We start from the raw sequence: 27,058 nt of genomic DNA, 5'->3' as shown, positions 1-27,058 counted from the left end.
TTTGATTTTCAAAAGCTATCAAGTTTACATTCACTTGTGTATTATGACTTGGGTGCAATTTTAAGAAATTAAATAGTAATGTTAAAAACAAGACAGGGGTACTTGGGTGGCTCAGTGGGTTAAAGCCTCTGCCTTCAGCTCAGGCCATGTTCCCAGGGTCCTGGGATTGAGCCCCACATCGGGCTCTCTGCTTAGCAGGAAGCCTGCTTCCTCCTCTCTCCCTCTCTGCCTGCCTCTCTGCCTACTTGTGATCTCTGTCAAATAAATAAAATCTTTAAAAAACCCAAAACCCAAAAAACAAAAACAAAAAAAACAAGAGTCGGTTATGTAAATCCCCACATCGCCAGAGACTTCCTTACAGTTTTGGTGTCTCCCAGAAATGAATCTTAAACCAGTCAGTCAGAAATAACCTGGTCAGCACTGGCTAGGGAATCTGCCTGATAGGTCCCAGCTGAACCCTAAAGGAAAATTGCCTGGCTGCAACCAACCTGCTTTTTGTTCCTATAACTTGTTCTGTTCCCTTCTGCCTAAAAAATCTTCCCGATTGTCCGCTCCTCAGAGCTCCTCTCCGTCTGCAAGTTGGGATGCCGCCAGATTCGTGGTCAGTGAGTAAAGCCAATAAGATCTTTAAATTTACTCTGTTAAATTTTGTTTTTCTCTCTCTCTCTCTCTTTTTTTTTTTTTTTTAACACCAGTGAGTGCTTCAAGCTTCAGAGCTGCAAGTTCAGGATCCAAGTTAAGCCACCACTTGGTAGATACAGAACTTTTGTTAGGCAAAGTCCGTCTAGGTGTGGAGGTTAGATAGACACATTTTCTGGTGGGCCTGGAATGGCTCTGAACGAGATAATCTGCAGCCGGCTGTCTAATGGGAAAATTCGTGCTTGAAAAATGAAGTATCTTATTATTCTGGCCTTTAGGCATCCAGGAGCTGTTTAAGTGATTCTTGGGGTCTTCCATGCAAAGAGTGGGGTCACACTCAGGGCAGGGTGCCGTTCAGGAAAAGGTTTCCCGATTCTGGCCCCTTGGCAGATCTCATTTCTTTCCCCTAGAGGTTTTACTATGAAAAAATTCCAATATACAGCAAAGTTTAAAGAAATTTACAGTAAACGCCCCATATGTCCACCACCGATCCTCTACAGTTAACATTCAATCTTTCTTTCTGATCGCACTTTCTATCCATCTCTCCCCCATTCAGGAATCCTTCCCCCGCACTAAGGGGGCGGGGTTAACAAACTCCAGGTGGCTTTTAAGTGGTGATTCCAGAGGATGCCCCTTGCATACCTTCAGTTCTAGTGTCCCGGCAAGCGCCCGTATTCCCTCCCGGATTAGGCGGACGCTCAAAGCGGAATCAGGGCTCCGGGGCGCCCCCCGGCGGCTGCACCGTTCGCTGCAGCTCGGCGGGCCGAGGGTACGCCTCATCTTCCTCGGGCGGGAGGGCGGGGCTCGCCGGCGGCGGGGGCCGCACCTGGGACTGGGCGGTACGGTGACTGCCCGGGCGGCGGAAGCGGGAGGCCGGGCAGCCCCACGAGATCTGCGGGCGCTGAGCGCGGGCGCGGGGCCGCTACGTGCGCGGGGCGCGCGGGGCTGCGCTCGGGTACGCTCCTGGGCGCTCGCCGCCGCCGCCGCCGTGCCTTTGAGTCAGCAAACTCCGCCGCCTGCCAGCCCGCCGGCTTGGCCCTGCCGGGAGGAGCCGTCCGTAAGTGACAGGAGCCCTACAGGGGAGGCCTCCCCGCGCCGCCCGGGTGGGGACCGCGGCCAAGGGCGAGCCTGCCGCCCCTTTCTCCCCAGAGGGCCCGCTGCCCCCAGGTGCCGCTGCCTGCGGGCTGGGAGGAGCTTGGGTGCCCGGGATTGGAGCGGGGAGCTGCTACCTTCGCAGCCGGGATGTGCAGGGGAGGGAGAAATGGTCGGCCCGTTTGCCAGGGGAGGACATGCGGGGTATTGCGTACCGGTCCAGGGGTTCGGGGCTAAAGAGACCCCCCGGGAGAGGGTGGGGCGGAGGGGGAATCCTGGATGCCAGAAAAAGTGCTGTGGCACCCTACACCAGGCCGGGTTTGGGTGGGTATTTTATTATTGTTATTATTATTGAACCCACGAAATGGGTAGCTTTGAGTTTAGAAATTGGGAAGGGTAGGCAGGGGTTTTCGTAGGATTGCGGGATTGAGGGAAGAGGCCCGAGAGAAAAATCCACATTGACTGATGATGATAAGCAGGTTTGGTGCCTCGGGAAAGCAACAGCCTGTTTTCCAGTTCTGATGCATCATACTTGTGTGAGGTCGCACGGGTTTTTGAGGGGGATGGTCACGGGAACGTAGGGCAACCTGTCCTGCTGGAGAGGAAGGGCGTCTATTTCTGCAAGACCCGTTTACTTGTAAGAATGATGGAATTAGAAATTTAGAGCAGAAACGAGGCTTTCACGTGATCGCCTTCAAACCTTTCGTTTTAAGAACAGGGAAACTAAGGCCCGGGGAGGGGAGCCCTTCAGCCAGATGGAAGCAGAAACAGGCCTAGAGTCCGGTGGTCTTCTGACTCCCACCCTCGGGGCAAGAAGAGGGGTCGGGGGCGGGGGGGGGGCGGGGACGGGCTTGGAATGCCGGACTAGCGGTCCTCCCTGGGACTGAGCGCGGCCACCGGGTAAGGTGGACGCCGCAGAGACCAGTGAGGACCGACCTCAGTCCCAAAAAGGAGTTACCAGGTAGGTGAGGTGAGGGCTCCTGCCGCTTCGGCATTCGCTTCCAGGGGTGGCTATCCCTCACTAAGCAGTGGTAGATTTAAGATCGGCTACTGGGGATGTTTGGGATAAAGGTACACAAATAAAATATATTTAGAGGTCAGTATATGAAGATGGGAAGCAACGTGATTAGCACCGACTTGTGTTTAACTGATCATCCTGTCTCTCCTGGCAGCCCGTTTCGGAAATTCTCAGTGCCAGCTGTACCTACCGTTTCAATGGTGAGGAAATTGGTGTGCAAAGAGTGGGGACCTGCTCAGGTGTCCCTGCTCCTCTCCAAGGGGTCTTTTGATTGGCACTCCACTTCTCTCCCCACCACTCTGGCTTGTGGTGGGAACTTCCTCTTATTTTACTTAGGGGAAGACCTCCTAGAGTTTGATATCCAAAAAATAGATATAAACTGTCATTCCTTTCTAAATAAAAACCTGTTAATTAAAGACTGACATTTGTGTTCTAGACTGCAATTTTTTAGGTGGCTTCAGAGCCCTCTTGATAGCTTTTTTCAGCCTTAGGATCTCTACTTTCATTTTAAAGGGTTCGGTTTGTTAGCAAAGCTATTATGGGAAATGGCTTCTTTTTTCCTCTTTCGGTGTCATTGCTGTGGTTTAACAACTGCTTGCGAAAGGCTTAGAAGTGGTTGAGTCAGGGGTCCAGCCACTGTAGTCTTTCATTTCTAAGAGTGGCAAAGAGGGGCTTTTTGCCTAAGTCAGGGTTCACCTCCATGGAGAATACCCCAAATTTTAGACTGCTATCACCCACCGCTTTCTTTCTCTTGGTAACGTAGTAGGTATGAATCAGCATTTATGCTCTCTTAGCCCTGTTCAGATAAGAGATAGTACAGGGTCGTGGTTACAAATTCTGGTTTCAGACTCCTCAGATTGAAGTCTTGAACACAGTCATTCGGTATCTGAGGTACGATCAGCAGGGCACACTGTTCAACTTACCTTTTATTTGGAAATTTTTAAAAAAGGTAGTGATAACCTTCCCTCCCAGAATTGTTCATAGCAACAGCTGACGTTTATTGAGCATTTACTATGTGCTAGGCATTGTGAGAGAGTTTTTATGTGACAGTTGCATTAATCCCCCCCACAAACCGATAGAGCAGATCCTATTTACATCTGGAGAAACTAAAGCATCAAGGTGTTTAAGACTTCCCTAAACTTCACAGCTCGCAATTTTAACCACTCAGTAAATGTGTTCCACCTTTCTGTAATAGCTGATAATTATTTAGGGCTAACTGTAGGCCAGGCCCTGTTTCAAATACTGTATGTATATTATTAACAGTCCTTGACATTGGTACAATTTCTACCCCCTTACCCTCCTGTTTCTGTTATAGATGAAGAAACTGGTACAGAGCCCAGGGCAGACAACCAGTAACTGATGGAGCCAGAATTTGAACTGGGCAGCCTGGCTCTGGAAGGGGAGGTCTCACCTAGTCCCTTGTGAATGTAGGTAAAGGGGTAAGCCAGGCATCAATCAAGGGCAAGTCTCATAGGCATTTTCATTTATTTTCCCCCGAATAACGACTCCCCCCTCCTAGTATCTGCAGGGGAGATGCTCTTAGTTCTGCAAATAATTCACATTGCTTAAGTTTTTGTGATTCTGTTGTGTACATTTGTGTATTCTCTGTTGTTTTTAATAGCTTGCGGTAGGTCTCAGTGATCTTGATCCTAGGAATACAGATAGGCTTTAGGGGATCTGTGAACCCTCTGAAAATGTCTGATTTTATACTTATGGGAAAGGGGCATTATTCTGGGAGAGAGAATCTGCAACTTACGTCTGATTCTTAAAGGGTCACCTGTGGTGGGGAGCAAGGTTAGAAATGCCCATTCTCTTCCAATAATCTCATGTTATAAATGAGGCAGCGGAGGGCCCGTGGAGAGGCGGAATAACTTAATCTTAACTACACAGCTTATTCAAAGTAGAAAGGGAGCTATAACTCGGGTCCCCTGGTCTCATCTTTCCATCACACGCCCATATCTCCCTTTGGAATAAGTGGTGCCAGGTGAATAAATTATGAGATGCCAAAGACTCCCTGCTCTCCCTCGAGGCTGCCCCAGTGTAGTGAGGCCAGCAAAGCTTCCAGGAAGTGCCTCTTAAAATATAGCATCCTTTAGTATGTCACGTTATTAATCGAACCGCTTTACTACAATTCACAGTGGGCATCGGCAACTCTGAAAGGTATGAGCTGGGAGCCCAAAGATGGGGGAGAAGATGGGGAAAGAGTCAGAACCTGCATTGGTTGAGTCACAAAGAGGCCATGTGGGCCTCTTGGCAGAAATGTGGTGTTAGAATATTTTTGCTGAGAGGTTTGTAAATTCAAAATTCCATGAAGTCTGAGATTTCTGTGTAGTGAGTGAGTCACTAGGAAGTAGGGCCACTTCCTGGCCAAAGGCTGATGCTCCAATGACTAAGCAAGACTAAAAGGTCATGAGATTTTTTTTTTTTTAAGATTTTATTTATTTATTTGACAGTGAGCAAAAGAGAGAGAGAGAGAGAGAGTGATAAAGCGAGAGAGGGAACATAATCAGGGAGGGTGGGAGAGGGAGAAGCAGGCTTCCTGCTGAGCAGGGAGCTGGACACGGGGTTCAATCCCAGGACTCTGGGATGACCCAAGCTCAAGGCAGATGCTTAACAACTGAGCCACCCTGGTGCCCCAAGGTCATGAGATCTTTATGAGTTTAAGTCAGCTCTGTGACTTCATTTAATTTTTACAAACTGGTAAAGTTTACCTGAAAAAGTAGCTTTGTACTGATAAGCAATACATTTTGAAGTGTACTGTTTAGCCAGATTTCAAAATATATCCTGTAGGATGAGGAGTGGGGAGTCCAGAAATAGTTCTGTCGTGAAGACAGGGATTGAAAGTATGATGGAATCGACTTCCATAAAGTCTGTTCAGACGGTTGCCTCACACCATTCATAAAAACACATTCCATTTAGAGTAAAGATTAAATGTCAAAACCAAATTATAGGCATTAAAATATATACATATATGAGATGGTTTTAAAAAATAACTTTGGAGTTATTTATTTATCAGAGTTTGACAACTTTAATGAAACTCAAAAACCATAAAGGAAATTATTGATTTAACTTTATGAAACATTACACCTCTGTAAGAAAAAAAGATGTCAGAAACAAAGTTGAAAGGCAGATGACAAATCAATAAAGCAAATAGTTGCAAAATATATAACAGACATGGAGTCTTAGAAATCAGTAAAAAAAAAAAGAATAATCCAATAGAAATATGGGCAAAGCCTTTAATAGGTAATTCACATATGTATATAAAAATGTTTGGGGCACCTGGGTGGCTCAATGTGTTAAAGCCTCTGCCTTCGGTAGGGTCCTGGGATCAAGCCCCGCATCAGGCTCTCTGCTCAGTGGGTAGCATGCTTCCCCCTCTCTCTGCCTGCCTCTCTGCCTACTTGTGATCTCTGTCTGTCAAATAAATAAATAAAATCTTTAAAAAAATGTTTAACTTTATTAATGACCAGATAAGTGATCTGTTGCCTTGCATGTTCTTCCATGGCCCCACTGAGCCCTCCAGGTGGCAGCTCCTCGGCTCATCCTGGGTGTTCTTCCTTCTCCACGTTTTCTCCTGAGATCTGTGGTTTTCAAATGTTTTTGTGCATAAGAATTATCTGGGAAAACTTGTTAAAGCGTATTTCTGGGCCTTAATTCCAAAGAGTCTAATTCAGTAGGTCTGAAATGAGACCTGGGAATCTGTATCTTGATTCTCACGTGATCCAGAGGCAATGAAAACACTGGACCACCTGGTTTTATTCATTTCTGTGACTTTAAACCCCTAGTTCCTGGATGCTCAGGTCTGGCTTTCTTGCGAGGTCCAGATTACACAGTTCACATTGAATCTGAGTCCTTGGATGTGTCGCAGACCTTTTAATTAACCTGCCCAACACTACTGATCATCCCCTCCCCGGTTTCGTAGGGCCGAACACTTGGGCAGTTTGGGGGCCCTCCTTAAGAAAAAGAACAAGCCTTGTGAATGCAAAATATGGTAGAGGACCACGGAGGTGTCTGTGTAGATTGTGGCCTCAGAAACTGGAGTTTCTTTAACTTCTTGATCCTGCCTCTGTTCCCCACGCTCAACCAAGCCGTCTTCCTTCCTTGCCTACCTGAAGAAATTATTACTGCCATCCGCCTGTTTGTCCAGGCTGGCACCTACAGCCATTTCTCCCCCCTCCCTGAGCCCTCTCAAGGTCTTGGCTGATTTTCCCATCTATCTATGCTCCGCTTTCTGCCCCAGCACCCCCTTAATCAGCTTCTGATCCTGTCTCTCCTTGTCCACGACTGCTGGTTTGGTTCTGTCCCAGTTTGCCACCTCTCACGGAGAGAACCTGGGTGCCACGTGAGACCCGTGGAGCTCAAGTGAAATAGGGGTGGATGTTCCCTTCATGCTCTGCTTTGGGATGCGTTCCTGGGGTGTTTCCATGTTAAGTAGGAAAATCAGACGGTTCAGTTAGTTTTGGGGAAGGAAGGCACGTTCTCTTTTCAGCTAGGTGGCTTCTGGGGCCTCCTGTTTCTTAGAGAACTAATAAACCTTGGTGAGAACCCACAAGCCCATGGCCTGGGGAATTCCGAAGTCCTCCCAGATGTTCTGCTAATTCCCTAGGGTGCGAGTGGGAGAGGGCTCCCCGGTGCTCTCTGATTTACACTGGTGTGGGCCCTGACATGCCGGTGATGATCCGCACCCCCATGTGCCTTGCTCATTCAGGAGACTTCACTAGGTTAGGGAGAAGGCAGCCCCTGGAGCTCCTCACCTGCCCTCCCTCTGTGTCTGAGCCCGGCCCCTCCCGCCCTCCTCACTTTTGACTGACCTCCAGGCTTTCCCCTCTATGACTGTGGCTACTCCACAGTTCCTTCCTCAAACTTACAGACCCAACAGTTCAAAGCACAGGGCACAACAGGGCGCTTTGTGTATTGGGGACATGTGCTCCTTAGGACTTAGAGATACACGCAAAGAAGAGTTTTCAATTACTTGATAGTTTTCTTCCCTTTTCTTACTGACATAGCAGCTGTCCTTATTGTCAGGTGGCATTTGGAAGAGCTGGGGAGAAGGGAAGAAAGGGGGGGGAGGCAGGTGTCCTAGCAGCAACCCCAGGGTCCTGCTGGCTGGGGGGTGGGGAGATAGAGCTGGGGTGGGGGTGGGGGGATGTGGGATGTGGTATTATCAGGGCTCTGGGTCCTGGTATCTCAGAGCAGGAGACAGAGCTTTTTATCAGCCACCTGTGGAGATCAGACCCTGAGAATCTGACCTCCTTCTGCTCAAACACACATGAAAGTTCCAGTGCCAGGAAAGTAATGCAATGATTTACAAGGAGGTGCAGACCTGATGCTGGTTTTTTCTGGTCAGCTCATTTCCCTGACAGTTGAGAAACTTTGACAACTGTGACCTCTGTTTTGAGAACTTTGCTAAACCAGCCTGTAAACAAACCCATATCAAACGCCCTTGGATTAATTACAGTCAGCCCTTGGGCTAATAATTTAAGGAATAATAACTTTGCTATTTACCCACCTTTTGTATTTATTTATTTATTAATCCATCCATTTATTCACGACTCATTTATGTTTATTATTTTTAAATCATAAGAGATATTTTCACTTATTAGTGGTATTTCACCTACTTTAAAAAGGACTTTCTGTCTGGCTTATCTTCACCTTCTTGGATCAAGGTCGGGCATTGGAGATCCCCAGGGGCATGATTTGCGGCAGGCAATGGCCAGGGTATGTGTTGCCCCCACATGGGGCTGAATTTCAGAGCAGAGATATCTAAAATTTTCTGCTTCTGTGAATATTATTATTCCATCTGACAAAACAGATGCTTCAAGGGAACAATTTTTTTTTTTTTTTTTTAAAGGAGCGGGTGCTCTGTGATCCCGAGGAAGAGACCTCAGCACTTTTTCTCCGAGGTCTCGGAAGAGTCTAAGAGGGCCAGGACTGAACAGGGACGGAGGCAGACACAGCGAGCCTGAGGCACATGCCTCCACGTTTGCTCGTTTGATCTTTGCTGCAGATCCACAAAGTAGGCAGGTGCCCCCCTTTTTACAGTTGAGGAAACCGAGGCACAGAAAGGTTAAATGCTTGCTGTTGGCCAAGGGCAGAGTGGGAACACGTAGCCGGGCTGCTGGGTGCTGGCTTCTCAGCTTTCCCGTTCACCGGGCCTTCCTGCTCTCTTAGTGGGAGACGGAGGTGAAAGCTCCCCTCTCGCTTGACCCTCACCTTACTGGCCAGTCCTTCCTATCAGGACTGATGTCACCTGGGCCGGATTTGAACTTGACCAGTAGATCACAGTTCCTGATGTTGCTCTTCTCACAAGTGACCAAACTTCTAACAAGTAACCAAACCTGAGGGGCCCTTCTCTGTGACAGAGACAGCCGGCTCGGTGGGACGCTTGTTATTTCCAGCAGGTTGCAACGCTTTTCCTTTCTGAAAGGGACTTTGCCTTTCCATTTGAAAGAGGAACATATAAAGCTCACGTTTGTCTCCGATTTGCCTGCCTGTACCCTGTTCTTTTTTCTCAGTCCCGGCTGTTGGTCAGATGCCTGAAGGTGGTTTTGTGTGGATGTCCTCCATCGTCTCAGCGCGTCCACACCTGGCCTCCTCTTTCGTACTCAGCTCTGAAAACAGGCGCCCTCTTTCTGACTTCTCTCTGCGGGTAACTGGTCTTTTTCCAGTCACCTGCCTGCTGAGTCATCCTTGACTCCCTTCTCCCCATTTTGCTCTGGTCCAGGTTTTTCTCATTATGTACATATTTTTGAATAGACTTACATTTACAAAAATGATTATTATTTCTTAGAGCAGTTTTTGGTTCACAGCAGACGTGGGTAGAGCACAGAGAGAGCCTGTATACTGCAGCCTTCTCTCCCTCATTATCACCCAAGGTCCACACTTTACATCGAGGTTCACTTATGGTACTGTTCACTCTATGAGGTTTTTTGTTTTTTTGTTTTTTTAATTTTTAAAAAAATTTTTTTAAAGATTTTATTTATTTATTTGACAGAGAGAGAGGTCACAAGTAGGCAGAGAGAGAGAGGAGGGAGCAGGCTCCCCGCTGAGCAGAGAGCCTGATGTGGGACTCGATCCTAGGACCCCGAGATCATGACCCGAGCCGAAGGCAGCAGCTCAAACCACTGAGCCACCCAGGCACCCATAAATATTTTATTTATTTATTTGACAGAGAGAGATCACAAGTAGGCAGAGAGGCAGGCAGAGAGAAAAGAGGAAGCAGGCTCCCCACTGAGCAGAGAGCCTGACGCAGGGCTCTATCCCAGGACCCTGAGATCATGACCTGAGCCAAAGGCAGAGGCTTTAACCCACTGAGCCACCCAGGTGCCTCCACTCTATGAGTTTTGACAAAGGTCTGACGTGTGTCCACCATTCTAGTGTCCTGCAGAATAGTTTCACTGCCCCCAACACCCTCTGTGTTCTGCTTCTTGTTACTTTAAAGTGCTTTTCCACACCCCCCACCCCCACCCACCTTGGGTCCATGATTTCTCCTGCTGGCTGGAGCATCCCAGCAACTGCCTGTTGAAGCTCCCAGCCTATAAATTCTCTCCCTGTCAATCCCTCCTCCACCCCATCCCCAGATGAGTCATTGCCATCATGGCACGGCAACTCACTCTGCCTTCCAGCAGGATCGAAGTTCAAATTCCTCTTATCCTGCCGGGACTTTCCCATCCTAGATGCTCATGGGAACCCTTCTAGACTTACTTCCTTGCAATCTTCTACCAACACAGCTCCTCCATTCCTGGGGGCTTGGATTCTGGCCCTGTTTTCCTGTTTTCTGTGCTTGTTCTTTTTTTTTTTTTTTTTTTTAAAGATTTTATTTATTTATTTGACAGACAGAGATCACAAGTAGGCAGAGAGGCAGGCAGATAGAGAGTGAGAGAAGGAAGCAGGCTCCCTGCTGAGCAGAGAGCCCGATGTGGGACTCGATCCCAGGACCCTGAGATCATGACCTGAGCCGAAGGCAGCGGCTTAACCCACTGAGCCACCCAGGTGCCCTTCTGTGCTTGTTCTAATGCAAGCATTGAGGCCTCATCAAGCCCCACCTTCTCCAGGGAGCCTCTCTATTCTTCCTGGAAGCCTTGTTACCAGTGCGATCTTTTTTTTTTTTTTTTTTGCACCCCATGCAATGAGTTTTGCATTACAAGTGAACTGTTCCATAGCTGTGTCTGGGGATCTTTAGGTCATAGAACTCAGAAAGTGTAGCGTGACCATTAAAAAAAAAAAAAAAAGACCAAGACCAGACCTAGAATATCACACATAGGTGCTCAGTGATTACTTATTGAACAGAGTTGAACAGAGTTGTCATTGTCTTCTATGATTCTTAGAGGGTCCTTTATAGCCCCTAACAGACCCTAAAGAGGTCTCTCATGGGAATGTCCTATGCTTCTCTCAGTATTAATCCTTTCTGAGGATGGGAAAGGCATGTCTAGATCTTTGGCTGCTGGCTCTCTCAGGTTCATATACAGACAGAACTCTGCCCCCACTTCACCCCCCTAAAGAATTCAAGACATTAATAACTCAATTTATTGGTTGCTGTCTTTTAAACATTTATTTCTAAGGATGCAGTACGGATGCCATGATGGGTGTAGGGGGTCCTGTGTGGTGAGGGACGCAGGGCTGGTTGTGTTTGGATCCTGGCTCCTTCACTTAAGAGCCACATGACCTTGGGCACCGTCTCCTTACTTGTAAAACTGAAGTAATGATATTTGGCTATCTTGAGGGTTAGATGAGATAATTCATGTTACAGGCCCTTCACACTGTCTGGCACATAGTTAGCAATCTGCTGTTTTTACTTGGATTGCTATTTCTGATTATTAGTGATTATTATATATTCCTGATTATTCTGATTATTAAATAACATGACTCCTCATTCTCATCCTTTACTGTCCAGTGGAGTTAGGTCGGGAGGAAAGATAGAAAACAATAGAGGAAAATGCATGGTCTTGAAGACATTCCTTGTTGGGCTCTTGCTGGCTAAAAGCTTTCTTTAACCCCAAGGTGAATGATGACCCCCCTGTGTGAGGAGGAGGACTGGCAGGGGAGGCAGGGGCCTTGTTCTCATGCCCCACCTCCCCACCCACATGGTTGGGCTGCTTCGAAACTTGATGGTGTTGCAGATATGAAGAAAATTAGTTGGGACTATTTCAGTCAAATTTAATTGACTCGATATTTATTGGGCACTGACTATACGCCAGGCACTCTGCTAAGTGTTTGGGTTATAAAGCATGAATGATTTGGACAAGGTCTCTGCCCTCATGGGACCTTTGAGAGGACAGATAATAAACAACAAAATAGATTAATAGAAAGAATAATACAGACTGTGATAAATTCTTAGGAGAAAATTAAAAAGTAGAGAATTACTGGGGGATGGGTTGCTCTCGTGCGTTGTCAGGGGAGACTCCTCCGAGGAGATGGCATTTATTTATTTATTATTTCTTTTTAAAAGATTTTGTTTGTTTATTTGGGAGAGAGAAAGAGAGAGTGTGAGAGCATGAGCAGGGGGAGGAGCAGAGGGAGAGGGAGAAGCAGACTGTCTCCCTGCTGCAGGGAGCCCTATGCAGGGCTCGATCCCAGGACTCCAGAATCATGACCTGAGCTGAAGGCAGACGCTTAACCGACTGAGCCACCCAGGCACCCCTCTTGGGAACTTTCACATCTCTTCTTTTTCAATTAAATTTGTGATGCTATATAGGCACACTCTAGAACATGGAATTCTGTCCTTTGGTGAGAACATTGGCATGGGCATTTGAAGATGAGTCACTGTTTAATTGGATCACTGTGTGACCCACTTAAATAAATACTGTTTTTTGAATGGAAAAGTTATTATTCGCTTTCTTTTGAAATTATTTAGAAATGACTTTGGAGATGTCCTTTAAGATTTTAATGCATGTGGATATGGTCCTTTTGTTAAGAGAGGCGGTATAGGGAAGAGGCAAGCACAGTTTCTGGCATTTGGGAGCCCTTGGTTTGAGTCTAGACCACATGGCATGGCTTGCGGTGGTCATTTATCCTCTCTGGGTATTGGTATCCTCCTCTGTAAAATGAGACAGATAAGTTGCCTTCCTCACCAACTGTCACAGGACGGTGCTTTCTAAACTGCAGAATGTTAGAAAATAAAAGTTACTCTAAAAACTTAAATTCCATGTGTGTGCATTTTGGCAAATAGCACTTACGGCTATGATGTAATTCATGACTGTAGGAGATAACTTGCCTCTGCTTATGGATGTTTGGCTTCTGGAATAATCCAGAGGAGAATATTTTTATAACTTTGCAGTAGGAATGGGCTTTCTAAGTATGGGTCAAAACTTAGAAGCTGTAAGGAAACAATCGATAAAATTCATGACCTAAAAACAGTTGGCATAACAGAACCCCTGTGAGTAAAGTAAAAGACAGTTTACAAATCAGAAAAATATATTTGCATTTCGTTATATATTAAGGATTAATTTTCCTAATATACAAAATTCCTACAAGTCAGTAAGGAAAAGAACACACTTACTATAGGAAAATGGTCAAAGGATATGAACAAACAATCCATAGGAAATAATTTAGTGGCTCCTAATGCATTAAAAATGCTGACATCACATGTAGTTTTTAAAAATCTGATTAAATTGCACTGAAATATTACCACATTTCACCTATCTGGGCTTGACAAAGATAAAAACATTTTGAAAACCATCCATGTTAGGGAGTCTACGGGAAAACAGAACTCATACATACACACTTGGTGATGGTGTCTTAGTTTCCTACAAGGGCCACCTTGTCAGAGTTAATAATTCACATGGTCTGGCTTGATTCAGAAATTCACTTTAAGAAATTTGCCCTTCTGAGAAATTTACGGTATTCACTGTGTTTATAACAGTAAGAGTGTCTATCAGTGTGAGCTGGTGAACATAAATTATAGTACATTTATACAAGGGAGTAGTACACAGCCACAAAAAGAGAACAGGGATGCTCTGTGGACAGCTGGGGAGCAGTCTACATTGTTAAGTAAAGAGTGAGGTGTAGAAAGGACATATGTGAGTCTTCCATTTATAGGAAAGGAAGGGCAGAAATAAATATATGTATGTGCTTGCATATGCACAGAAGGAAGGATTCTAAGATCCTTAGATCTTAGAAGGATTCTAAGATTCTGGAAGGATTCTAAGAAATGACTAAGAGGTAGGAGAAAGAGGGAGAGTTTTTATAATTCTATACCTTTTTGTATTTTTTTGTTGTGAAGCGTTATATTTTAAGAATTAATATTAAATATGAAACCAAAAATGGACAATAAAACAGTATTTGAGATAGGGATCGAGCCTACCTATAGATTCATTAATGCTGTGTTTGATACCCAGATTATTAAATGACTTAAGGTGTCCACTGCTATCATAGTTTGGGGCTATAAAAAGGGGAGACATTTTTTCAAAGAGCTCTTGGCCATTTGAGGCACACTACAATCAGAGACCAGTGGAAGGACCATATAATCAAGCATTCAGAGCTGGTGTACCTGAAGTCTGGTGGGGATTCAGTTCCATATTGGTCAGGGGAACACTATGTTCAAGACATACTTAGAAAGATTGTGTTAGAGTAATGGCCTCAAAGATGTCCATGTTCAAATCCCCAGAATACGTGAATATTTCCTTGCATTCAAGGGATGGATGTGATTAAGTTAAGGGTCTTGAGATGTGATTATCCTAGGTTTTCTAGGGGGGCCCAGTCTAATCTCATGGGACCTTAAAAGCAGAGAACCATTCCTGGCTGTGGTCAGAGGGAGATGTGCCCACAAAAGAAGGATCAGAGATATGATATGTGGCTGGCTTGGAAGATGAAGAAAGGGGCTGGGAGCCAGGAATGCCAGCAGCCTCTAGAAGTTGGAAAAGGCAAGGGAGCAGTCTCTTCTTTGGAGCCCCCAGCCTTGCATTTGCCTTGATTTTAGCCAAGAGAGATTGGTGTTGGATTTCTGACCTACAGAGCCAAACGGTAATAGATCTGTGTTGTTTTTAAGCCACAAAACTGATGACAATTTGTTACAACAGCTCTAGAAAATGATCAGGGAGATAATGGAGAAAGAACCCTGAAGCCTTGCTCTCGTGTGCTTTCTAATTTAGAAGGGAAGTGATGACAAGAATCTAATCAATAGTCATGCCAAGCCAATGTGGAAAGTGGCAGGAAGATTGCAAGGAGCTGTCCACAAAGGAGTCGGGAAAGGCTTGGGGAGGAGACGCTGGCTGGGTTTGTGCCGTGAGAGGCAGTACAGCTTGCTGGTTGGGAAGAAGGACTCTGGTACTGACTGTGGGCTTGAATCTTGTCTCTCCCTCTTCCTAGTGTGGGGCCTGGAGAAAGACAATCTTTCTGTGCCTCAGTTCTAATCTGTAAAGTGGGGATGCTAATAATAGCTCTTCATAGGGCTGTTGTGCAGAGTCAGTAAGTTAATGTGTATCAAGTGCTTGGGGTAGTTCCTGGCCATCCCAAGGGCGTGGAAGTGTGGACTATTGATATTTTGCCCTAATGGATGGGTAAGGCAGAGGCAGTTAGTAATGGTGGAGCATCTGAGGACAGCAAGCTCAGTTGAATGGTGGGAGCAATGATGGGGAGAAGGAGCAGAAAATAAGGCTGTTTAGGAGTACAGAGCCAGATGATGGTGACCTGGGGACCTGGACTGAAGAGCCTCCACCTAGTGCCCCAGAGGATTCAGCAGGAAGGATGACTTGAGTAGAGCAAGGGTGCTGATCACATTTCTTTAAGTGGGGAGGTGGGTTTGGTTTCTGAGCCCTAACTTCAGAGTCATCTTCCCACTTGCCTGTCTTTTCTGTCCCCTCACAATGAGCGGCATGACCTCTAACCAAGATGAGCATCTTCATCCCCCTCAGCGCTCCCTCTACCGCCCTGCAGGATTTGGGTGTGGGGTCCCCCACCTAGGATCTCATCAGGGTTCAGGGTCTCTAGAGAACACTGGTATGGATCGTTGGCTTTCCTGTATGGATCCTCACAGTCACCTACTTCTTCAAAGCCAGCTTTCAGCCTCTTCTGTGTCCCCGTAGATCGAGAAGCAGAAACCTGACCCCTGTGGCCTCAACAGGTCCCTACAGGCTAATGGCTGAGCCCAGGGGTGAGCCTGGGCCTACCCCTGCTGTCTTTCGGAAGTCCAGTTCCTTTTGGCCTTTTGGGGTCTGTGTCCTCTCAACATGTAGAGCTGGTTCTTGAGCAGATGAGCCACCAGAACCTTTCGGAGTTCTTGGAGAGAATGATCCCTAGGAGGAGCGTTGTAAGTAGAAATGGGAATCTAAATTTTCCAGGCCAGCTGCCTGGTTCCTGCTTTTTTGGAAATCCTTCTCCTCAGCTCCAGTTCCTTTTGCTGACTCTGAGATACCCAGGGCCTCCCAGGGAGCTGTCCCTGAAATACGGGGTCCCCAGCATGTCTTTCCTTCCCCACCCCTGAGAACTCTGTGCTCTTGACTCCTCTCCTCCTTCTGCCTCTCCGCTCACTTTTGTTTTGTTCACTCCCTAAAAATTTCGATGCTAGAGTGTCCGTCTTTCAAGGCCTCTTCTCTGCTACCTTCTCTGATAAGTGGACTTTTGCAAAGGGACAGGTAGGTGCTAACGAGTGGATTTTTTATGATCATGTGTGGAAATGCCCAGGTCCACTTGTCCTTGGACAAGTCATCACCTTCATTAGGTCTCTCTTCTTCTCTGAGAAACAGAGACCATAGCACTTTCCGCACCTCAGAGGATTGTGGGACTAGGATATCACTCATTCATTTATTCATTCACTCATCCGCTGCATAGTTCTTGAGTCCCTATGCAGTGGTTGGTATAAACTAGTGAAAAAGCAGGCACGATACCCGCCCTGCTCTTGTGGAGACAAGTCACAAACAAGAGACAGTAGTATATGTGCTGACAGCTTATGGGTACAGGGCGATGTCCGTGACAAGACCAAGTCGTCATTGTACACGGTGGCGTTCAGGTTAGCCGGACAGAGGCTTTCTGGTAAAGTGGCGGTCTGGGCTCCAGGTCTCCTGGGTTTCTGGGTGAGGGTGGGGACACATCTGTGAGCGCTTTGCTCCTCCTTTCCCTCCATCCCACAGTGGAGGTTCTCTTTTCCTCTGCCAGGGCTTTCAGCTCGTGTCTGGGTGGTGGTTGGACAGGCGTCTGGCGTTTCCCGTCACTGCCTTCTCAGAACCAGGCCAGGAGGAACGGTGAGCGCGCAGGTGGGCTCCCTCCTTCCCAGTCCTGTGTGCAGGAGAGGAGGGAGAAACTGGGCTTTTGCAGCAAAGGATGAAAGCTTTGGCCCCTGTTGACTTTATTATATTTACCAGGAGGAATAGCTAGAGATTTAGGACCGTCATGATAAAGCAGTTTGAGCCGCTTAGAGTGATCTGAGGAGACTCAAGATGATAATGGTCGTAAGTAGAGCTGGCTCTGGGCTACTTCATTCAAAGTAGAGGCTACACATAGGCTCGTGCAGGGCCTTAAGAGCTTGGAGCAACTCCTTCCGCAGGTGGTAGCCGACTTGGGAAACAGAACCTTTTTTTTTTTTCTTTTTTTACATGGTGCTGCCTCTTGGGGAAGGGCCAAGTGTTTATGTGAAGAAGACCCATGAAGCCCGCATAGGAATCAAGATGTAGAAGTTAACTGGCAAAAGGGGGAAGATGCTAGTTGTGTGTGAGTGTGCATGTGTGTGCACGTGTGTGTGTGTGTGTGTGTGTTCACAGAAGAGGCATGAAGGGACATCTTTGTGTGCAACAATTTGGGAATCCTGCAGTTCTCTTTCTCAGTCCTTCCTGTGTGACTAACTAGAAAACCACTTAGCAGATATCTGATCATTTAAAAAAATTTTTTTTGTTGTTGTAGTAAGAATACTTAATATGAGATCTGCCCTCTTAACAATCTCTACCCCCTTTTTTTAAAGTAGGCTCCACAGCCAGCATGGAGCCCAACACGGGACTTGAACTCATAACCCTGAGCTCAAGACCTGAGCTGAGATCAAGAGTTGGACACTTAACTGACTGAGCCACCTGGGCGCCCCTTAACAAGTTTTTAAGTATGCAGTGTGGGATTGTTACTGATGAGTACCGTATTAGACAGTAGCTCTCTAGACTGGTTCTTCTAGAAGATAAGTGATTGCATTAGAACCTGTAAACTGATTTCTTTCCTCCGCGAGGCTGTTGTTTCACTTACCTGCGGTACTTTTCTTGGCTAAGAGGTTGCGTGGCTGGGTTCTCCAGGATTGTTCTGCCAGGCCGGGGAGGCCTGCTATATCCGTGATGCTCTGAAAAGAATATTCAGAAGGAATTCTATACCTATAAAGATTGCATGTTAAAAAAGGGTTAGATTGTGTAGTGCTTTCATGAATTTGGGGCTTTGCCAAGGCCGTATGGCTAATGTCCCCCCCCCCCCCCCATCTTTCCTGAACATTTGTGTAACAAAACCGCCTGCCTGGAGTGTCTCCACCTCCCCTCTCCTCTCAGAGCTCAGTGTTTCACCTGCAGTATAAAAAAGAAAAACACTGCAAAGTTGGAGCTGTCATCAGACTGATAATCAGACCCCAAGTCCTTTAAAAACCTAATTTTTTGACAGATAGCAAATGTATTTTTCTTTTTTTAAAAGTTACTCCTTTTTTGTCTTGTTGGACTAAAATGCTTACTGTGGATATGTTTTAAAAAATACAGTCCTTTCTCAAATACTATCTTTTTTTTTTTTTTAAATAAGGCTGCAATTTTTTTTTTTTAAAGATTTTATTTATTTATTTGACAGACGGAGATCACAAGTAGGCAGAGAATCAGGCAGAGAGAGAGGAGGAAGCAGACTTCCTGCTGAGCAGAGAACCCAATGCGGGGCTCGATCCCAGGACCCTCGGATCATGACCTGAGCTGAAGATAGAGGCTTTAACCCACTGAGCCACCCAAGCGACCCCCCCCCCCCTTTTTAAAGAAGGCCCCCTACCTAACGTGAACTTATAACCTTGGGATCAAGAGTTGGATGAAGCTCTACTGATTGAGCCAACCAGGCACCCCAAATATAGTCCATTCTTGTGAAGGACTCAGTCCTTCTACTGTTTCACATTTTGTTATTATGAGTGGCTATAACATGGGATGGTGCTAGGGCTTGCTTAAAAGATTTTGCCTACGGTCACCTGGCTTGCTCAGTTGATCAAGCATGTCTCCTGATGTTGGGGTTGTGAGTTCAAACCCTACATTGGGGGTAGAGATTACTTAAAATCTTAAAAAAATTTCCGGGGTGCTTGGCTTGCCCAGTTGGTGGAGCATGTGACTCTTGACCTTGGGGTTGTGAGTTTGGGCTCCATGTTGGGCATCACGCCTACTTAAAAAAAGACAAATACAGTCCTTGGGATTTTCCTTGTGACAGTGACTTGTGAAGAAGTGCTGAGATTTAATAACTATTTTTTGTTGTGAATATAGTTTCCTTTATTTCCAGTTGCTTTCAGTTTCGTAGCTGAGTGTTAAGAAAATAGCCTGTGAACACCATGTGATTCTGCTTCAAGTGTTTTGAGAAAACAGATATTCAGGGAAGGGACTTAGAAAGCAGATTAAAATAGCAGAAAAAAGAATCAAAACAGCAAGGCGGGGCGGGTGGGGGAAGCGCCTCTCTGGCTCAGACGGTGGAGCATGAGACTCTTGATCTCGGGGTTGTGAGTTCAAGCCACACACTGGGTGTAGAGAATACTTATAAATAAAATATTTAGAAAAAATTGTTTAATTTTTAAAAAAGGAACTGAAACAGAAATAAGCCATATGTAGTGGAAAGAATGAACCAGAATGAATCAGAAACATGATTTATTATTCATGATGTCGAGTCCAGCTCTTGTACTACCCTCTTTCAAATGGGAAGATGGTACTATGTCTCACCACTGGGAGCTTTTGTGTTTGCGGTCTTTTTCCAGCTCTCCCAAGATTGTTATCTTGCCCCTGAGAATGGGTAGGTAGCATTGTGGTGCCTACACATGGATGTCCACTGGGCTGCCAGTCCTTGGTGCAGTGCCCAAGTGGCTGGCTGATTCCTGAGTCCTGTTTTTCTCCATTATTCATGCAATTGGTGCAGATGTGTATGGAGAACCCATTGTATGCCTGGTACTGTGGTAAGAGGTCAGATCCAAAGTAAACGAGCACGGTGAGGAGCTGTGCTGTGCCTGAGCTTCTAGTTTGGTGGGGAGACAGACATGGATTCACTATTGACACAAGTAAGTGTAAAAATATCAATGGGATCAGAACTGTAAAGGAAGGTGATAGTGCAAGGGAAGTGTGACTAGGGGATCTGTCTTTGCTGGAGGGAGTTAGGGAAGCTCCTCTGGGTTAGTGAGATGGGGATCAAGATTGGACGAGTGAGGAGAGATTAACTAAACAGGCCTGAATTCCAGCATTGTCCTTGTACCATTTGGTGACCTTGTGATGACCTTGAGCAAGCGACTTCACCTCTCTAAGCCTTCAGTGTCTTCCTCTATAAAATGGGTGGTTGTGGGAATTCAGTGAGGCGGTGTGCATACCATACTCCGCACAATGCCTGCGCATAGCTGACACTCAGAAACAGGAGCTATTCTGATTACTGCTGGTGTTTTCTGTTCATTTGGAAACTTTGAAAAGATAGTTGTTTAAACCTTTTTTTTTTTCTTTTATCTGGTTAGCAAGAGCTACTACATACATGAGGATACCTAACTTGGAAAATAAAAGCCTAAAGGGAGATTAATCGATGGTCTTCAGTGAGGCCAAGTGTCCTTGGCATCTAAGACATGGGAAAGGCTCAAACAACGCCGTGCTTGTGTGTAGTCACGTTCAGGATGAGGCTGCCTTGGAAGCAGTTGTCGTGTACTAGGATTCTAAGACAGTATTTTTAGATAACCTCTCCTACATTTCTGTTTCTCATGGCAGTCAGTCATGAGTAGCTAGGCTAATGAGTACTTTCTGTACCAATACTGTATTCTATTTGCCCAGTGATTTTTGCTGCTGCATTTTCAGTTTTGCATGGATATTTCTTACAGCTAAAGAGCTGGTGGTCCCTGTGCATCCTTGGAGAAGGGCACGTTTTGCTTTTCTTTCTGTGCTCTGGGACGTATACATGCCCATGTATAGGCATACAATCCAGCTTTTTACTGAAAGATTAACAATTTTTTGTATCTTTCATTGTTCTTAGATTTTGAAGAAAAAGGAACAACGGATTCAGCCAGTGGTCACACTTAAGTTTTATTGCACACTTGGTAAGTGCTTTGAGTGCATTACGTTCCTGATTTAATCCTCACCCTATGAAATAGGCACTATTAAGAATCCTTTATTCCTCCCTGTGAGAAAATGGAGGACCAGAGAAGTTAGGTCACTTGTCCAAGTGCACATAGCCATGAGTGTCATAGTTGGAATTTGAACCCAGATGTCAATGGCTCCAAATCTGAGCTCCAAACACTTCCATCCTGCCTTTTGGGCTAGTTATTGAAGATTTTCAAACCCCTGTGTCAGGAGGGTAATATATGTCAGAAGATTAATTAGACTTATACAGTCATGAGAAAGGCTTATGACAAATATCCGTGGCCTCTGAAGAGCATGGGGAAGCTTGTTGAATTTAGATTTATTCACTGAGTCAGTGGAAGTGGATATTGTCGTGATGTTCTTCTGGATTAGTTTCCTGATTGTTATAAACCTTGGTTTTACAGAACGGGGCTTAGGGAGCACTGATGTATATCAACCAAAAATTAAAGATGCTTATGAGTATTAGGAATTTCTACTTAAAATAACATTTTTCCTTCTTCCGCATTCTTTCCTATCTGTATCACAATTCCTATGTTAATAGCTTTAGTATCTTCTGGTCAACTATTGTTAGTTGCCTTAAAGCTCTTTGAGAACTGCTTCCTGTCCACTTGGAAGCAAGGGAAGGATGAATTAGAGATAATGTACCCAGAAATGGGTGTAGGCAGTATGGGTGGAGTTGGAAAGGCTATCCCGGAGACCTTTGGCCGCTGCAGCTGCTGGCTGTCAGCGCCTGATACCAGCGCTGACTTCCATGGAGCCTGTCTGGGCCCAGCCGAACTGGCTTCCAAACCTGGTTGCTTGTGCTCATGGTTCCTGTTTTATTTTTATGCTAATGCGAATCCTGTCTCAAAAATTTAAGCATTGTTTTTGATGGGTCAGAGCTGGATACAAATACAGCCTGATGTGTCCGCTAAGGGAGGGAGAAATATCAAACAGTGCTGGGGCTGGGGGTTGGGGGGCATGGGGGGCGGAGAGGAAGTGGAGTGGTCTCTTCCCCAGGCTTTGTTTCCTTTCCTAGTATTGGTTTTTCCTGACTCTGCAGAGAAGGAATGAAGATGCCTGGGGGCTCCAGATTATTTTACATATTTGTATACTCTCTATGCATTTAACACATCTGTTTTATCTGTGTTTTCAAATCACAAAAGTAATGTATGTTAAAAAATAAGAGTTGTTGATGACCCAGGAGTGTATAAAGTAGAAAAAAGAATTGCTCAGTTGGATTCACTTTGGCACACATGCTCTGGAATGCTTTTCAGTGCATGAAATGTACCCGCATGTATATTGTTAAAGAACAAAAATTCAACCGATCAGCATCCCAACTAGCAAGTAGAGAGATGCTCTTGGGAGCTGTACAAAGTGGAAGGTTTTTATAGGAAGAAGGATGGGGCAGGGAAGTTATTAGCAAAAAAAAATCTTCAGGCAAGGTCATTTTCCCTTGGGAAGAGTAGGGGTATGACCAGCAGATTACCTCACTGTCCTTTGGGTGGGGGAGCATGGGGGAGTGGGATGAAGAGGGTCCATGTGACAGATTATTGTATTGGTACTGAACAGATAATTTCTGACTGACCTGTGAAGACTACATTTCTGGGGGAGCTTTAAACTGCATTTAGGTTAGGTATAAAGCCCCGGTGTGCTGGCATGGTCTGGCATATGTGACTCCATTTTGGGCCTTTCATTTTCTTTGTGACAATGGACACACCCCAGCAATGGAATCACCACATGTTCTGCAAGTCGCCGTTCCCACTTTGTGCATCACGGATAGCACTTACAGATTCCGCTTTCCCTTTTTTGAACAACTGCAAGGTATTCCACGAATGTGTCTTACTTTAATCATTCCCTTACTAGCGGGCATTCGGGTTTTCTCAGCGTCTCTAGTTCTAAACATGGTCCCAGGTGAGCAGCCTCACAGGGGTGCTCGTCTTTCTCTGGGATCCCTTCTTAGAAGTGGGAATGCTGGGTTGGAGGAGGTGTTGATGAGGGAGCAGGAGGCTGGCTGAGGACAAAGCAAAAGCTGGCGCCTTGCACCCCCTCTCCACCCTCTCCCCTCAATAATATGTGTCACATTCCTCAGGCACCCCTGGCTGTCCTAAAAGAAAAACAAATAGTTAATTTGCAGAGATCACAGTCCTGCAAGACAGGAGTCTCCTTTGGTTTACCAATGTCCTAGAGATTTACAACAAAGAAGCTATCTAATAATAGCACAATTTCCAGAGGCAAATAACTCCGTTCCTCAAGCCCTAAATAAATTTAAATTTCTTCTAAACCCAAATCTCACTAACAAGGACACTTGATAGGAGAAATATGAAACTTTATCTCTAGAGCTCCAAGATAGTGTCGAGAATCATTCCCAAGCATATGGCCCACTGATATACATCAAAAGGGTCTCACAAGAAGATTTTTACTACTAGTAATGAATATCCTTTCTCCCAACAACAGCTAGCCCCTCAAGGTCCTGGAGACCTTGCTTCCAAAATTCCTTAGAGACTAACATCACCCCCTTTACCTCACCTTCCCCCAACCGCAGGGTACATAACCTGCCATCTCTCACAACCTGGCGCAGCATCTCTGTTTGCCCACGGGTCCTGTCCCCGTGCTCTAATAAACCACCTTTTTGCACCAAAGACGTCTTAAGAATTCTTTCTTAGCCGTTGCCTCCGAACCTCACCCCACCAAACCTCACCTAGGTTTAAGAACTTCATCAGTGTGAGCATGAGGCTTTGGAGTCAGTAAGCCTGTATTCAGGTCAGAGCACTGCTCCAACTCACACAGAGTCATGTCTTATGTGCCTATGGGGCAGGCGGAGCAGTGCCAGCCTGGAGCCACGGGACAGAGCTAGTTCATGGACATGATGATTCTCCCAGCTAGCTTACTCTTTTCAAATGTGTGAAGGTAACAATTTAGCCCTGTTGAAATCTTGACTTTTGCTTCAGTCCAGATGTATTCCCGGAGAACTTGAGTCTGTCAAGTCTGCTTCTAGAACAAAGGCAGTTTGGGTTTTCTTTCCCACTCCCCAACCACCTGCATCTGTTTGCCCTTCTAGTATTTTGTTAATCTTTGGACTTGAAATAGCTGACAAGATCACAAGATCAGCGTTGACTAAAAAACAATCCCTCTAGCTTTAATTTGGTCAGTTTTGTGAGGCCTTGCCCCTGAGTCCTTTCCTAGCCAGACTCCCCAGGCCAAGACTCCTTTCTAGGTGGACCTGAGCCCCATGAGGTCACGGATCCAACAGTGACAGCTGGCTCAGGTTTCTGGAGCAGGACATGAACCACGTACTGGGAGTGAGCAAGGCCAGCTGACCGCTGGGCACCCTAGTAACTATGCTGTCCTCTACTTCTCTGTGTTCAGCCACAGCTTATGTTAAGGGGCTGAACAAATCACTTCGCTTTCTTGTAATTTACCATGTTTTAACATGGGGCTCTGACAAGGCTTAGGGCAGGGGTTATTTCTGTCTGACGCATTGCTCACGTCACTCTGCCTCTGCTTTATCTCCCATCTTCTCCCTGCTTGACACCCCCATGGCAGAGGGCACTGGGTGATCTGATCCTGCCCCTTTCCCATGGAGCCAAACAAGCCCTTTTGAATACTTACTTTCAGAGGTCAGAGAACATTTCTTTGGGATCTTTCACTTAGTCCTGAGGTCCCTCCCCTTGACCATGAGGAATGACTGTGTTGGTCTCCTACAATTTGGGAGGCCTTGAGACTGAAGTGATTACTGTTTAACCTTCTAGATTCCCATGAAGAAAGGAACTAGAGTAGCACTTACAGATTCCCCCAGATGATCTTTCCCAATGATTGATGAGAATAAGAATCTGAACCAGAATGACCTAAGGGTTTCTTTAGATGGCTTGCCAGTCCTGCCCTCCTTTTCTTTCTGAAGCCATGTTAGAGCGAAAGGTTTGTTTGGGGATCTTCCTTTTAATTAGTTTCTACAAAAGTTTTCCTAAGAAAAATTTAGATCTCACTGATTTGTGTGTAACTTCACAGTACGGAGGCATAAAGATGGCAATTTATTGGCTCACATTTGATGTACTGTGAAAAAAAATTTGAGATTTTTGAGTGGCTCAATCAGTTCAACGTCCGACTCTTCATTTTGGCTCAGATCAGGATCTCAGGGTCGTGACACTGAGCCCCGTGTCTCATTTGTGCTGAACATGGAGCCTGCTTAAGATTCTCTCTCTCCCTCTGTCTCTGCCCCTTCCCACACATGCTCGCTCGCTCTCTCTCTCTCTCAAAAAAAAAAAAAAAAAAAAAAAAAAAAAAAGAGAGATTTTAAGAATATGTGTAATCTTTTCAAACTAATACTGCATTGAAGTTAAGTGCCAGTAGGTTGGGGTGCTGACACTCAACTCCATGGACAGTACGGCAGGTTGTACCAGCAAGTTCATGGTAAGACATTGAACACATTAGCTATTTCTGTACCTTTTAGCTCTTCCACCTTCAGATTTAGGAGAACTAAATACGCTGGTTAAGAAAACAGAATGAACATATGCCTCTAACTGTTCACTGCCTTGTGAAAGACGGAGGCACTTTACATGTCAAACAAGGCAGCTGGTGGCCCTGGACCAGCTAACAGGAAGCTGCGTGTCTGACCCCATCTTTCCTCTGGGGCCTTACTGTCTACCACCCCCTCGGTCCCAGCCACAGTGAACCACTTCCTGTTCCCACCTTTGGGCCTTGCGGCCTGTAATCACACGTTCCCTCCTCTTGGAGTCACCCTCTGCCATCTTAACTTCCAGCATGAAGGCGGTGGGACAGAAGGTTGAAGGGATGACCCACACAGATGCTGGAGCCACACTGTCTGGGCTCAGATCCCAATTCTGTCACTTCGTAGCTTTATGACCCTTGCCAAATTACTTGTGAATTTCTTGATTGTAAAGTGGGGAATCACATTCTTGCTTACCTCATAGGATTTTTTTTTTTTTTTTTGGAAAATTTAATTTATTTATTAGAGAGAGAGAACACGTGGGAGCCAGGGGAGGGGCAGAGGGAGAGGGAGAAGCAAGCTCCCCGATGAGCAGGGAGCCCCAGGTGACCCAGCGCTCGATCTCGGGACTCCCAAATCATGATTAGAGCTGAAGACAGATGCTTAATTGACTGAGCTGCCCAGGTGCCCCTCATAGGATTTCTTTGAGGATCTATGCAAAGTTCGTAGAATGGTGACTCTGTCAGAAGCACTCTGTGTGTTGGCTATTATTATGATCATCTTTAGAGGTCCAGCCTATTCTGTAAACCTGTGACCATTACCCATGATGGGATTTGGGGCCTGCAGACCTAGGTTTGAATCTGAACCCTGCCATATATGAGTTGGGTGACCTTAGATGGTTATTTAACTCCTTCGAATGTCATTTTCCCCATCAGAAGCACAGTATATCATATAGTTGCTGGGTGAGTCTCGTGTGAACTGTGTGTGAAGTGCCTGGTTTAGGACTTGAGGACTGGAAGACACATAAGGAGGGTTAGTCCCCACCCTGCCTCACCCCACCTAGCCCCGCCTCACCCTGCCCCATCGCCCCCAATACTGTTCATCTCCTAATGCCCTGTACTTGCTTGGTCGTATCTCCCTCATTAAACTATATATTTCTTAGTTTTCTTTGTACATAATATGCCTTTATTCTTTTATTTATTCAGTGATTTTCTCACTCATTGGTTCACTCAGTCAATTTGTTCGTTTATGCCTGTTCCTTCTCTTTTGTTTATTCAAAAGTCTACTAAGTGTGTTGGGCCCTGGGAATCTATGTTATTCCAGCTCGTGTTCAGGAGAGAAATGACAGGATCCTGAACTAGTCCAGTGCCAGTGGAGGCCCACAGAAGGGAGTGGACTCAGAAGACATTTAGAGAGAGGCTTGGTGGGGCTTCCTGACCAATTGGATTTGGAAAGTAAGGGCAAGGAAGGAATCAAAGACAGTTTCTGGGATTTTCATCTGAGGCACTGTGTGGATATTGACACGATTAATTATTAAAATGGGCAATACATGAGGTGGGGGAATTGGCAAGGCCACAGACGTGCACAGGGAAAAGGTGTCACGTTACAGCTGGCCTGGATTGGACACAGTAAGTGAGAGCTGCTGACAGG

At 45.8% G+C, this 27,058-nt stretch overlaps 1 protein-coding gene across 5 annotated transcripts in view; it reads left to right on the top strand.

The window, feature by feature from the left end:
* Window positions 1-1,299: 1,299 nt before the first annotated feature.
* SNX10 (sorting nexin 10) overlaps window positions 1,300-27,058 on the top strand; it is a 69,134-nt gene continuing 43,375 nt past the window's right edge. The window contains exons 1-2 of one of the 5 annotated variants that reach the window (XM_059396697.1): window positions 1,300-1,408; window positions 20,876-20,939. The gene's annotated coding sequence lies outside the window, so the exon portion shown is untranslated. Of the gene's footprint in view, window positions 1,409-1,473; window positions 1,697-20,875; window positions 20,940-27,058 lie in introns of those variants that run through there. The other 4 variants (XM_059396695.1, XM_059396699.1, XM_059396698.1 and 1 more) reach the window with 4 other exon arrangements.

This window comes from Mustela nigripes, chromosome 4 (assembly GCF_022355385.1).
Source record: "Mustela nigripes isolate SB6536 chromosome 4, MUSNIG.SB6536, whole genome shotgun sequence".
In the NCBI taxonomy this organism is placed as follows: domain Eukaryota; kingdom Metazoa; phylum Chordata; class Mammalia; order Carnivora; family Mustelidae; genus Mustela; species Mustela nigripes.
This window is presented reverse-complemented; position numbering and strand designations above follow the sequence as displayed.